We start from the raw sequence: 13,017 nt of genomic DNA, 5'->3' as shown, positions 1-13,017 counted from the left end.
CATTCCTGTTCTGATTAAAAACATGCTGATGACCAGCTTATACATAATTACCTTCCCTTATCATGGGATTCAGCAACCTAGAATTAGCTCTTATTGGTATATTTGAAACAAACATGGATTTATTTAAATACATATTTATTCATGGGTGTCTGCAGAAAGGGGGAAGGAGGTGCAGTTGCCCCCACTCCTGGATGAACCACAATCTCCAGATTCCCAGCTTTCATAAAAAAAAAAAGAAGAAGGAGTATCCGGATATTGGAATGTTTCAACTGTGGATCCACCGGTCGCCTCCGACTTCCTCTGAAGTCGGAGGCGACCACCTATCTGATGCAGGGTGGCTGAAGCACAGAGGAGAGGATTCCCTCCATGCTCCGGCTGCCCTGCAGTTTGCCTTAGATGCCTGATTTCGGGTGCTAAGTGCGGCTTCGGGGAGGGGTCAGGAACAGGGCTGGAGACCACATAGGAAGCTGTCTAAAACAGCTTCTGCAGTCTCCTCTCCTCCCTGCCCCCAGGAACGCCCCCTTTCCCCCCTCTTTGTGCTCTGTGTTACAAGCACGGACAGGCATGGAGGGGCAGCTGCCATGGTTCTCTCCGCCCCTGCTATGAGGGGGCGGGGGCGGGGAGAACAGTTTCCCAGCTGCAAGCTCATAGCACTGTCTATGAGCGCAGAGCTGGGAAAGAGAAAAATTCAGACGCTGTCTAAGGGACATAGGATTGCTCTCTAAATATTACAAAACACCCAGAAGTTGCCAGTGACCTCCTTCCAAAGGAAACCAAACCCGGCTAAGTGCTGAAGGCCTGGAATCTTCTCACCACTCTGAGATGTGGGGTGCTCATAACACATGAAGAGTTTTCTACATGAGGCTGTTAATAAGCTGTATTTACTTTTGGTTTTGTCACAGAATTGAGATCTAAGCACTACATGAAGAGCATTTCCTTTCCTGCTTTTCCTGTTACATAACCTGTAGGTGGCACTGTGGTATAGTGGAATAGTGCAAATACACAAGTAGAAACAGCACTTTCTTTTGCTTCCACAATTAAATGCCACATTTTCCCTACTCTAAAAAACTTTGCTGAAAGTGTTGTTTAGACACAAAAGTGAAACTGGAGGGTCACAAGTTTGTCTAAAGAACCTGTAAACAACCATGAGTAGGGAATGATGAGTGCACGATAAATGCCTAATGGAGAAAAGCCCTACTAAGGAACGTTTTTTTCCAGCCACTTCAAGGAGGGAAGGGCAGGCAGAAAGGGGGCATGCCAAATCCTCCCACTTTTAGGGGCAGGAGAAAAACTGCTAAATTTAATTTTCAGGGGTGGGAGACTCACCTTGAATTGTGAGGCCTGAGAATCTCCTCCCACAACAATGTCCCTGGAAGGACATAACATCATAATGTTGCATCTTTCCAAGGGATGCACTGTTGAGAGGAAATGGTGATGGTTGGAGCTCCTGATAGGAATGCTGCTGGTGTTTGTAGCAGCACCACAACCAAAACATAATAATAATAATAATAGTAGTAGTAACAACAACAACAACAACAACAAACAAAAGGGGGAGCAACACTCTTGCTTTTCTAGGTAACCCCCACTCCCATTTTAACAATTTTCTCCTTCCATCTCCACCTTCCCTACCTCTGACATTAACTCACCAAGTGGCATTAGAAAAACCTGTCTCTCAGCCTCAGTCTCCCTTGCCCAATCTGCAGCAGACTGATTGACCTTATTGGGTTGTTTTAAAGACCGCAGCTAGATAATGCACGTGTAGTGCATGAATGCTGCTATGATGATGATGATGCACCTGCAACATTATTCTTAAATACTGTATGCAAGATTAAATTCTACACAGACGTGTTTGTGTACAGCCCAAAATCTCAGCCAAATGGAGGAGAGGCTATCCCCAGTAAGATGCGCCAATACAAAGTGAACACCCAGAAAATTACTTAGCAAAAATGTATGTGAACATTGTGCGTACAATAAATAATATAATCTTAAAAACTTTGAACAAAATATCTTAAAGGTAGGCATATATAAACCGCATGAAAATGTTTCCAAGAAGGATTAAAATGGATGGATGGATGGATGGATGGGGGGAAGGGGGAGAAGGGGGAAGGGAGTGTGCCTACTGACCATACCCTCAAATTCTACACATTGTTTAGAATTTGTGCACAGGGATGTGTACACACGTGTATGCGTACATGCGCATACACGCCAATGCTAGTGGTGTAGTGCAGCCAGGGCTTGCAGGGATGCAGCCCCAGCACCTTTTCATAAGCAGGGATGCTGATGTCATCTCCCACCCCCCTTAGAATTCCTTATATCCTCTGAGCTAAGCTGCAATCCTCACAGTAGTTGGGGTGAAATGGATTTTCCCAGCAACAATATATTTCATTCATTCATTCATTCATTTATTACATTTCTATACCACCCAATAGTGGAAACGATTGCTCCCTGTTGTAATGCAAAGTTTTTTTGGGTGGCTTGTCTTGAATGGACAATTAAGGCTCAATAGTTCCATCAAAGACCTGCTCCCGGTGGAGATGAAAAGCGCTAGAACTGGTTGGTTGATATGGATCAACACAGCTGCCTGCATTTTGGACCCTCCTTGTGGGTGTGGCTATCAGAAGTGTCGTGATGAGCACCTGCACTTCAAAACTGACCACTGCACCAGTGCCCAGGGGCTCCGAATGCCCCATCTCCGTACCTGTGAAGTGGGGGATATTAATCTCGCATTCAGGATCTGTGTATGTGCGTACTGCATAGGCCCCGCCCCAGTGTGGAAGTTACAATTAATGCATAGACCAATATACTGTAGATATATATAGTCAATGTAGAATTATCTATGTATTTTATTTATTCATTCATTCATTTTATTACATTTAGGCATTCTCTCTTTTTATGACAAAATCCAATTCAAGGAGCCATAAATTAAAAAGAAAACAAGAAATCACAGCAAAAAAAACCCCCTAACAATAAAATCAACAGCCATAAAACAGCACCATCAAACACTGTTTAAAAAATTGACAATGGTGGACTAAAAAAAAAAAAAGGATCAAAGATTCAACTAAAAAAGTGCCAGCCACAATAAAATAGGTTTAAGAGCTGGATTAAAAGTAAGCCAAATTTGGAGGGGGGGGGGGCCTGACAGAATTTCCTTGGGGCCACTGTTCTGTTGTTCGAAGTTCCACAGGTGAAAAGGACCTCTCTTATCCCCATCAGCCACACTTCTTTTGGCAAGGGGCAGAGAGGAAGGTTCTCAGACAGTGAGGGCACATTTTGAGTGGGTTTATATGAAGGCACTTACGAACTGCCAAAAAGAGGACATGCATCACCCAAAACAGGAGAAATGGGACAATAATTTGCATAAAATTTGCCTATGCTAATTGATGTCAATTTAGAAAGAATTATTGTAATTTAAATAGAAATACAGTACATCTCACCATACTGCAGAAGACTGTGACCAGATGACTTATGGGCCTGCTTGCTCAGTCTACTAACTGTTAATGGGCAACAGTTCTGATGGTTCTTTAACTTTAATCTGGAATTGGACAGGGCAGCCCTTTCAACAGAGGACACTTTCAAACAGAGTGCAGTCCTCTGGCAGCCCTTCAAACAGAGGACTGGCCTTTGTAAAAGAGGACACATGGCCACCCTATATGGGTGAATTTATTGTTAATCGGCCAGAGAACATTAGTTATTGGGTGGTATACAGGTGTTCTTAAATAAACAAACAAGTAAACAAATAAAAAAATCTAATGCAGACTTGCAGCTTTCCCATTGTGTGCTGTGACAAACTACAATAATCTGTTGATATGACCTTGGCATGCTATTAAATATGCCTTGCTGCTCCATAGCCCAGGAGATTCTGAAACATGAGTGGAATCTTTCAAGGTGTACATTAGTGTATTGAAATGCTTCTTTGCTCAGTAGAAACCATTTCTCTCTGATAAAGCTGTCCATTCCTATTTTGGATTTGTGTCAATGAATATGTCCTTTCTTTTTCCTGATTTTACTTTTTTGCCTTCTGCTGCCTAATCCTATTCTCTCCCCCCACCCCCCGCAACCCTTCGGAAATCTAAATGCTGGAAACAGAAAAGGTATGATATAGATATAGAGATATAGATACACACACACACATTCCCCCCCCCCACACACACACCTCTACTTATGCATTCTTGAATACTGACTTTTGATTTGTTCAATTTTTTTAAAAAAAAATGGGAGCAGTGTAGCAGCCTTGCTTAAAGCATGTCTAATTTACAGGGCAGCGGTGGGGGTTGGGGGAGGTGGAATATGGGCATGGGAGATCTGGAGAAATGAGGTTTTAATATAATTAAATATCCCAGGGCCTGACGCAACAGAGTGACAGATGTGTGGCTTGACTCCGAGATCTGCTGAGGCAGCAAGTCCAGAGGCCCAAATGAAAATCATCTGTCAAATTCATCAGCCACTAAGACACTTTTTCACTAGGTGCAGCAGAAAATAACTTGAAAATGGGATCAATCTTAATGCAACGGTAAGGGCTTGTTTAGCACAGGCGGCTGTCTCTAAAATAAGAATAAGAAGAATAAGAATAAGAATAAGAAGAAGAAGAAGAAGAAGAAGAAATCCAATGCTCTTCTGTGCTGGGATATCCCTTATTTATTCCATAGGCAACACTGAGGAGGTTACGCAAGGTACCATTATAACATCTTTGTCATTTTTAATGAAGAATCAGTGGCGAACGGATAAGAATCAATAGCGAACTGGTGTTGAATGGGGTACTGCTACCCTTGAAAGACCAGGTCCGCAGCTTGGGGGTCATTTTAGACTGTCCATGGAGGCTCAGGTGTCAGCTGTGAGCCGGACAGCACTGTATCAACTCCATCTGATACGGCGGCTGCGCCCCTACCTTCCCTACCATCTGCTCCCGTCGATAGTACATGCCCTGGTCTCCTCTCGTTTAGACTACTGTAATGTGCTCTATGTGGGGTTACCCTTGAAGATGCATTGAGCAGGGGGTTGGACTCGATGGCCTTGTAGGCCCCTTCCAACCCTACTATTCTATGATTCTATGATTCTATGGTTCAGAAGCTGCAGCTGGTACAGAACGCGGCGGCTCGCCTGATTAAAGGCAGCCACTAGAGAGATCACATCACTCCAGTGCTGAAGGAGTTGCACTGGTTACCAGTTGTTTTCCGGGCCAAATTCAAGGTGTTGGTTTTGACCTTTAAAACCCTATACGGTTCCGGCTCAGCCTGTCTTAAGGAGCGCCTCCAGCAACACCAGACAGGCCACTCAACAAGATCAGCCTCGGATGGCCTTCTCTCTGTCCCATCAGCCAGGACAGCTAGGCTGGTGAGGACGAGGGAGAGGGCCTTCTCTGTGGTGACCCCCACTCTGTGGAACTCCCTCCCTAGGGAACTCCACCATGCCCCCTCTTTAATGAGCTTCCGCCACACATTAAAAAGGTGGTTGTTCAGGCAGGCATTTGGGGTGGGTTAGGGTATTTTTAGAAATATGATGTTTTTAATGTAGTATTTTATTGTTTTAAATTGTTCTTTTGTTGTACATCACCCAGAGTGGTTGGGTGACCAGCCAGATGGGCGATTAATAAGTTTAATGAATGAATGAATGAATGAAATATTTTCACTGGTTGCTCCAAGCACTGTCTCAAAGCCTCAGGCCAAAACGCTACCCTGGTCTATGAGATAAATCTTGCCTTAGATAATGTCACCCCTATGGGCCTGAACTAAAGTCCCCTGAAAGTCATCCACTGACTCCAGTGGCTTTAGATCATGATCTAAATTAATTATCATTCATTGACCCGAGGCAGGCTATTGCAGATGAGAGGGGTAATCGACTGGGAACTTCTCCTACACATGGCCAGTTTAAATGAAAGGAACTTACCCAAGAGCAGTGGGACATCTGAATCCTAGCAGGCAGTACCGGAGAACCGGGTGCGAATTTCTAAGAAGAGTGTTTTGCCCCTCGAAAAGAGCAGCAAACGTGTTTGTACGCGAACCGTATTTTTAGGAGAGTGTTACATTTTTCTGATCTGCTCCTGATCTGGAGAGGTGGAGCTTTTCTATGTAAAAATGCAGAGACTGCTATCTAGATCAGGCTTCTACGACCTGGTGTCCCCCAGAAGTGTTGGGCTACAAGTTCCATCATCCCCTGGCCATCATAAAAAAGAGGATAAAAGAAGATGCTGATCTGCATAAAATTTACACATGCTAATTTATATATATATATTGATGGAAATTTAGAAATCATTGTTATAATTTAAATAGAAATATAGTCTTTCTCACTATCTTGTGGCAGAGTGTGACCAGGTGTCCCATGTGCCTTGCTCAGTCTGCTGTCTAGGGGCTATGGATGGGCAACTTCAAGGCCCATCTTCCTTTTGATAGTTCTTTATCTTTAAACCAGACTTGGACTGGATAGCCCTTGAAATAAGGGACATCTTCAATATAGAGGACGGTCCTCTGCTAGCTACCTTCAAACAGAGAGCTGTCTTCTATGAAAAAGGACACCCGGCCACCTTAGCTGGAAGTGACTCTCCTGTTTCATTCCATTCTCTTACGTGACACCAGGAAAGAGTCTGTAATCAGGAAAAGCTTTGAGGAGGAAATGCAAAACCTTCACCCCAGTTGCATTCAGGAAGGCTCAGAGGGTGACAAAATTAATTTGCCTTGGAAAGCCAGGTAGCTGGAGTTTGCTCTGATAATATGAGCTTGCTGGGGTGTAGTATTGGGGTAGTCTGGCCTCATTTAGGTCTGCAGTTTCACCTTTTAAAACACTTGCTATTCGTGACTGTACAAGAACTTGTACTGGGGTCCTGTACTCTACTGTACAGAATTTGTACCATAATGGGCTTCTTAAAAGACAATACTGGCTTTGAGCACAGAATGGAAAACTAGAAAGACAGCTAGTCTAATTCCAGCTTTGCCAGAGACTTGTTCCAAAGCCTTTGTAAGTTCCAGAGGTTCTCTATGAAGTTTCAGCCTCTCAAAGGAAAACCAGGTAATTGGTCCGACACACAACTACTGCTTTAAGCAGGTGTTGCCATATACATCACCTGGGTCACCTATGGGCTAAAATCACTCTGTGTCCTCCATCCATTTCTGTTTATGGAATTTCATTTATGGAATTTTGTGGCTGCAAAGGAGAGTAGACTTTGGCCTCGGCCTCCTGATAAAGAGCTTCGAAGGTAAAATAAAAGTGCTGCATAAATGCCATAATTAGCTGATTAAATCTCAGCAGCTGCTGCTGCTGCTACCGACACACCTTTGCAAAACCAGTATCAGGGTGCATTTCTATTCTGACTAGATGGGTCAGAATATTACCTGGAAGCAATACAGCTCCAGCATCACAAATGTGTATGAAAATAGTTAGATATGAAATAGTTCTCTCTCCCAACTCTTTATTTTTATTTACTTCATTTATTATTACATTTCTATCTCACCTTTTTTCCCTTTTGCAAGGACCCCAAGGCAGCTTACACGCTCCTCCACCTCTCCATTTTGTCCTCACTACAACCCTGTGAGGTAGGTTAAGCTGAGAGTCACTGACTGGACCAAAGTCATCCAGTGAGCTTCATGGCTGAGGGGGGACTAGAACCCGGATCTTCCCAATCCCAGTCCAATACTCTAGCTACTACACCCCACTGGCTCTGGGTGTGTCGGTCAGGCTTCCCCAACCTGGTGCCCTTCAGATATTGGACTACAATCCCCAGCATCCCAACCTGGCATGGTCATCAGTGCCGGCTCCAGGTTTTTGAGGGCTATCGGGCAAGAGCCCAATATTGGGCACTGAGCCCCCTCTCTCAGTGAGAGTCTACCTTCTCACTGCCTTTGTCACCAGCTGCTCCTGGTGTCAGGGATGCTCATCCTCTTTCTCATCGTTGCTACCACTTGCTTGCTTGACAGGCAGAGAGCCAGGGAGCAAGCAGGCAGTGGTAAACGAGAAGGTTGCAACGCTAGACAGGAGGAGCAACTCCAGGGGGCTCTTGTCAGTGGGCCCCTGCTGGGGTGTGGGCCGTTGGCAGGTGCCTGACCATGCCTAACTTAATGCCGGCTCTGATAGCCATCCTAATGGGGATGATGAGGGTTGTGGTGCAACACATCTGGAGGACACCAAGTAGTGGAAGGGTGGTGTAAGTCCTACACTTTAGGATGTCCATATGGAATAGAGGGCAGGAGGGCTCCTTTGCTATTAATGGCTGTGCAGAAGAGCGATGCAGTGAAGCTTTCCTCATCCCTGCATCACAAGTTATACCTGCCAAGTCTCCTTGCCCCCAGTGTTTCTCTATTAAATATACAGGAGTCCTAAGAACATAAGAATCCTCCTGGATCACACCAGTGGGTCCATCTAGTACAGTAACATGTTCTGACAGTAGCCAGCCAGGGATGCTTCCAGATAAGGCACTTATTGTGCAATCACCCTGTCTCATTCATACAATTTTACTGGGGTGGGAAGGGGGTCCAGGTGATGACATCTTCGATTTGCAATCCTCCTGTGTTTTCCCACTACTTCTTCCACCACAAAGACATCCATTAAAGAGGGAACGATGAAATAGCTCAGGGGTAGGCAACCTGTTGTTCTCCAGATGTTTTGGACTGCAGCTCCCATAATTCCTCGTCATTCCCCATCCTGGCTGAGGCTTATGGGTGTTTAGTTGAACAGTCTTTTCATTGGTAGCACTAGGAGCCATTTATCTGGAAGCCCCAGATGCTTCTGGGAACTCCACATGCAGGCCATGAAGGCAATAGCCCCCCTCCCACAGCTGTTCCTCAACTGACATTCAGCAGCATACTGCCTCTGAAGGTGAGGGCTCCGTATAGGCACCAAGACTAATGGCAGCAGTGGCCCTACCATTAGGCAAAGGGAGGTGGCTGCCTCAGCAATTGATTATGGGGGTCACGAAAGGGCAGCAGATGGTTAGCTATTTAAGTGTTTTTGTATTTTACTGCCAGGGAGGGTGAGAGGTGCTTGTGGGACTTTCTGCCTCAGATGCCAAAATAACTTGGCTAGCCATGGGCACTATGCACCATGACTTGGGGGGGGGGGGCATGACTTGGGCGGGGGGTGCCATTTGCTGCTCTGCCTGAGTTGCATCTGACTAGTAGCTCTTGATAGATGTATCCTCCATGGATTTGTGTAATCCCCCTTTAAAGCTGTCCCTGCAAAGGACTCTTTCCTCATCTTGTGGAGGTGAATTCCACAAGAATTCCTTCTGATTTCCACAAGAAACCTTCACAATCCCACAAAATGACCTTGATGGAAAGAAAAACCGGGCTGAAACCAAGAAAAGGAAATTTAACAGACAAATGCAAAGTTTTGCTTTTAGGCAATCATCATCATCTTCATCATCATCAAATGAGAAGATATATATCGGCAATAGCAGTACATGTGAAAAGACCAGGATCGTAGTCAGTCACAAGCTGAACATGAGTCAACAGTGTGATATGGCTTTAATAGAACCACTGTTTCCAAGTCACCAGAAGTAGTAATCAATCCATCAGACTTCATCCAAAGTACTGTGTCTGGTTCTGGGCACTGCACATTAAGAAGGATGTAGACAAAATTGAATGGTTCAGAGGAGATTAACAGGGGTGTGAAAAACAAGCTTTATGAGGAAAGGTCAAAGGAACTGGGTGTGTTTGGCCTGGAGAAAAGATTGGGGTGGGAGGATATGACAGCACCCTTCAAATATCTTAAGGGCTATCATATAAAAGAGGGCAAAGATTTCTCTGCTGTCCTAGAAAGCAAGACTAGATCTAATGGGCTGAATTTACATCAGGGTAGATTTGGGTTGAAACTTGAATGAGCACACTCCAGGAGAGAGCAGAGGACAGGAAGGCCTGGCAGGCTATGGTCCATGGGGTCACAAAGAGTCGGACACGACTTAACGACTGAACAACAACAAAGATTTGGGTTGAACATTAGGAGAAGCTTAACTATAAAAGCAATTCAACAATGGAACCAAAAGCAGGGGTGGGTGGTTTCTCCCTTATTGGATGTCTCCAAACAAAGGCTGCACAGTCATCTCTGGATTTCCTGCACTGAGCAGGGGGTTGGCCTAGATGGCCTACATGGACCCCTCCATGATTTTGTGAGTCTCTGCATTAGTTATGCCTTGTGGGAAGAAGTACTTCCTTTTGTCTGTCTTGAATCTCCTGCCAATCAGTTTCATTGGGTGGCCCGGATTAGTAGCATTAGGAGAGAGGGGGAAAAACCTCTCTCCATCCACAGTCATCCTTTGCTCTTGGTATGCTGTGTTGCAAAATCTGTTGCAAAGTAGAAGTGCTTAACTATGACAGAGCCATTTTAAGACATGGGGGAGTAGTCCACTGTCTAATTGAACAAAAACTGGTATTTATTTATTAATTTATTTGATATCTTAGTTGCCCTATAACAATTGTTCTCAGACTGATGTACAAAAATTAGTAACACAAATAAAATCCAAGATCCCCAAATCCCCAAACCTTTTAAAATTATTATTTTTTAAATAGCAGTACAACAGTAAAAGCAGTCAATTTAAAACATGCAGAGGCTAAACTCAAAACAAGAAACAAACAATGCAGAGATCTAAAAAAACGCCTGCAGAGTTAAAAAAAACCACCTAAATCACCTTAAAACACACCATGGGCTACATGAGACATTTATTATGCGCTCACCATTCCCTACACATCTAAAGAACCCATTGTTTATGGGTTCTTTAGATGACATCATGACTCTCCAGTTTTGCTTCTGTGTCTAATCAGCACTTTCAGTGAGTTAGAGCAGGGAAAATGTGGCATTTTATTGTAAAAGCAAAAGAAAGTGCAATTTCCTCTTGTGCATTTGCACTATTCAGCTATACCACAGTGCCACCTATGTGGCAGAAAAGGAAACACTCCTCATGTGAACACAAAGCTGGTAAGAATAAAAGGGTGTTTGCCTGCTGCCAAAACAACATTAAAGTGTGTGCCAGGTGGACCTCTCTGGGGAGGGCATTTTGTAACTATGGGGCTAATACTGACAAGGAAAGAAGGGAGGGAGGAGGGAGGGAGGGAGGAAGGACAGTGAAAAGAAAACTTCCTTTGTCACACTGCCTTCTAATCCCCTGGCCTGCCATTTCTATCGGGTCACCACCCCTCCGACTTTGGCAAACGTTCATTTCCCCAGTCTTTGTCTTTCTCTGTATTTTCTTGTTAGGCCTATTGGAACTAGTAACCTGGTTCACATGATCACTGCAGCCCACCGTGGCTTATTACCCATGGTGGGTTGTGGTGCCTGCAGGCACCAGGTTGCCCATTCAAGCCCTTGTTGCTGCAGCATCTCATGTTGTCTGAACCCTGCGAGGATGGCTTGTTGGGGTGGTTAACAAACCACCCCACAATCCTACAACAGGCCGTGAGTCCTGGGTGGTTTGTTATCCACCCCAACAAGCCATCCTCGCTGAGTTCGGCCCACACAAGAAGCTGTGCCCAGCAAGGGTAATTATGCAAATCAGCTGACATGCGATTGGCACGCACAGGGTGGTTAGCAAGACACCAAGGCTTGTTAACCACTCTGTGATTGTGCATATTGGCCAATTTGTTAGGGAGTGGGCATACTAGCCAAGCCATTTTTCTCTTCGGTAATGAATGTGCATGCATGTGTTTTTGACAGTGGGCAAAAATCTGGAAAATAAAATTTATGCTTTGAGATTTTAACAAGTATTTGAGCTATTTTCCTTATTTCAGAAGTAGCTATTCTCCTTTTTAGAAAGACCATACTGCATAAATCTGCTGGCGTGTGTCCTCCACCACTGGTTAAAGCCCCCCCCCCCCTTAGACCCACATTTCTCATTACATTGTGCGCACATGCAAGGTATGCGTCCGGGTCAATGAGGATGTGCGGCAACAGCTCGTGGGAATGGAGAACATGGAGGCTGTGAGGAGGGCCAGCAGGCACGATCCCCCTCCCCCTCTATGCATTGACTCACTGTACACAAATGCTCCAACATCTGAAAAAGTTCTTGAGTGTCAGACCACATGAGGCTTGATTTCAGAAGCGCCTGTATTTCTGGCCAACCAACTGGTTCTCAATTACTACTTTTATGAACAATCTAATGAGCCTATGACCTATTAGGTATGCTTGCCAAAGGCACAATCCTTTGCTTAAACAACAGGTGAGTCTTTGACCTGGGTAGAGTACATTGTATGCACAGTACATGCTCATGAAAATACACTGCTAGTTTGCAATTTAATCTTGAATATATCCCAGAGGGGATTTAAACATTGCTGAGAATCTTAGCCTTCCCTACTGAAATCTCCTCCCCCACTCTCCATGGAATCTGAAATGGTACCCCAAATTATATTAATTTGATACCAGGAACCAATGGGAAGAGGTTCTATTTTTTACAAGATTCTTAACCGCTTTTTTCCTTTTAATGCTGCAGGAGCATGGAGCCCATTTATTTTGATTTGCTTCTCCATTCATCGTGGATGAGAACGACTGCTGCCTAGTTGGGCTTGCCTATCTTGGCTTTATCTTGAATTCAGATTATTTTTGTTCTTTATTTTAAGAGGCTCACTGGGACAAAATTAGCAACCAACCTGCTGCTCAGTGATATATAATTTTCCCCTGACAATGTACATGGGAATTTTTTGTGTGAATCCCTTCTGGATCATGTAAACATGTAGGGTGGCCGCAGTCCCAAAAACATGCTTCAGTTTATTTTTAAGAGCTTTGAAGCACGGCAACATTTGGCGTCGATTCTCCTATTGCAGCTACACAGTAATGGGAGAAGTTCCGTATATGGATTTTCTCTCTTCCTGGGAACTCTTAAAGAGACAGGAGCGTTGTCCCAAATGGAATGTCCTGTATATTAAGCATGAACACATTCTCTGACTGTGTATCCCTATGTAGCCAAAACGGCACCATCTGCACAGAAGAGGAAGGTATAAGTAGACTCAGAGAAACTTGAAGGTTTGCAGGAGTACAAAAAAAAAATCAGAAATAGAAACCCTAGGTGAGAAGGGGAACATCTGAAACAGCTCAATAAAGACGAAG

Source organism: Heloderma suspectum, chromosome 5 (genome assembly GCF_057233095.1).
Source record: "Heloderma suspectum isolate Gila_16-S chromosome 5, 16-S_ref, whole genome shotgun sequence".
Taxonomy (NCBI): domain Eukaryota; kingdom Metazoa; phylum Chordata; class Lepidosauria; order Squamata; family Helodermatidae; genus Heloderma; species Heloderma suspectum.
The sequence above is the reverse complement of the archived record's forward strand: the minus strand, read 5'-3'. Positions refer to the sequence as shown.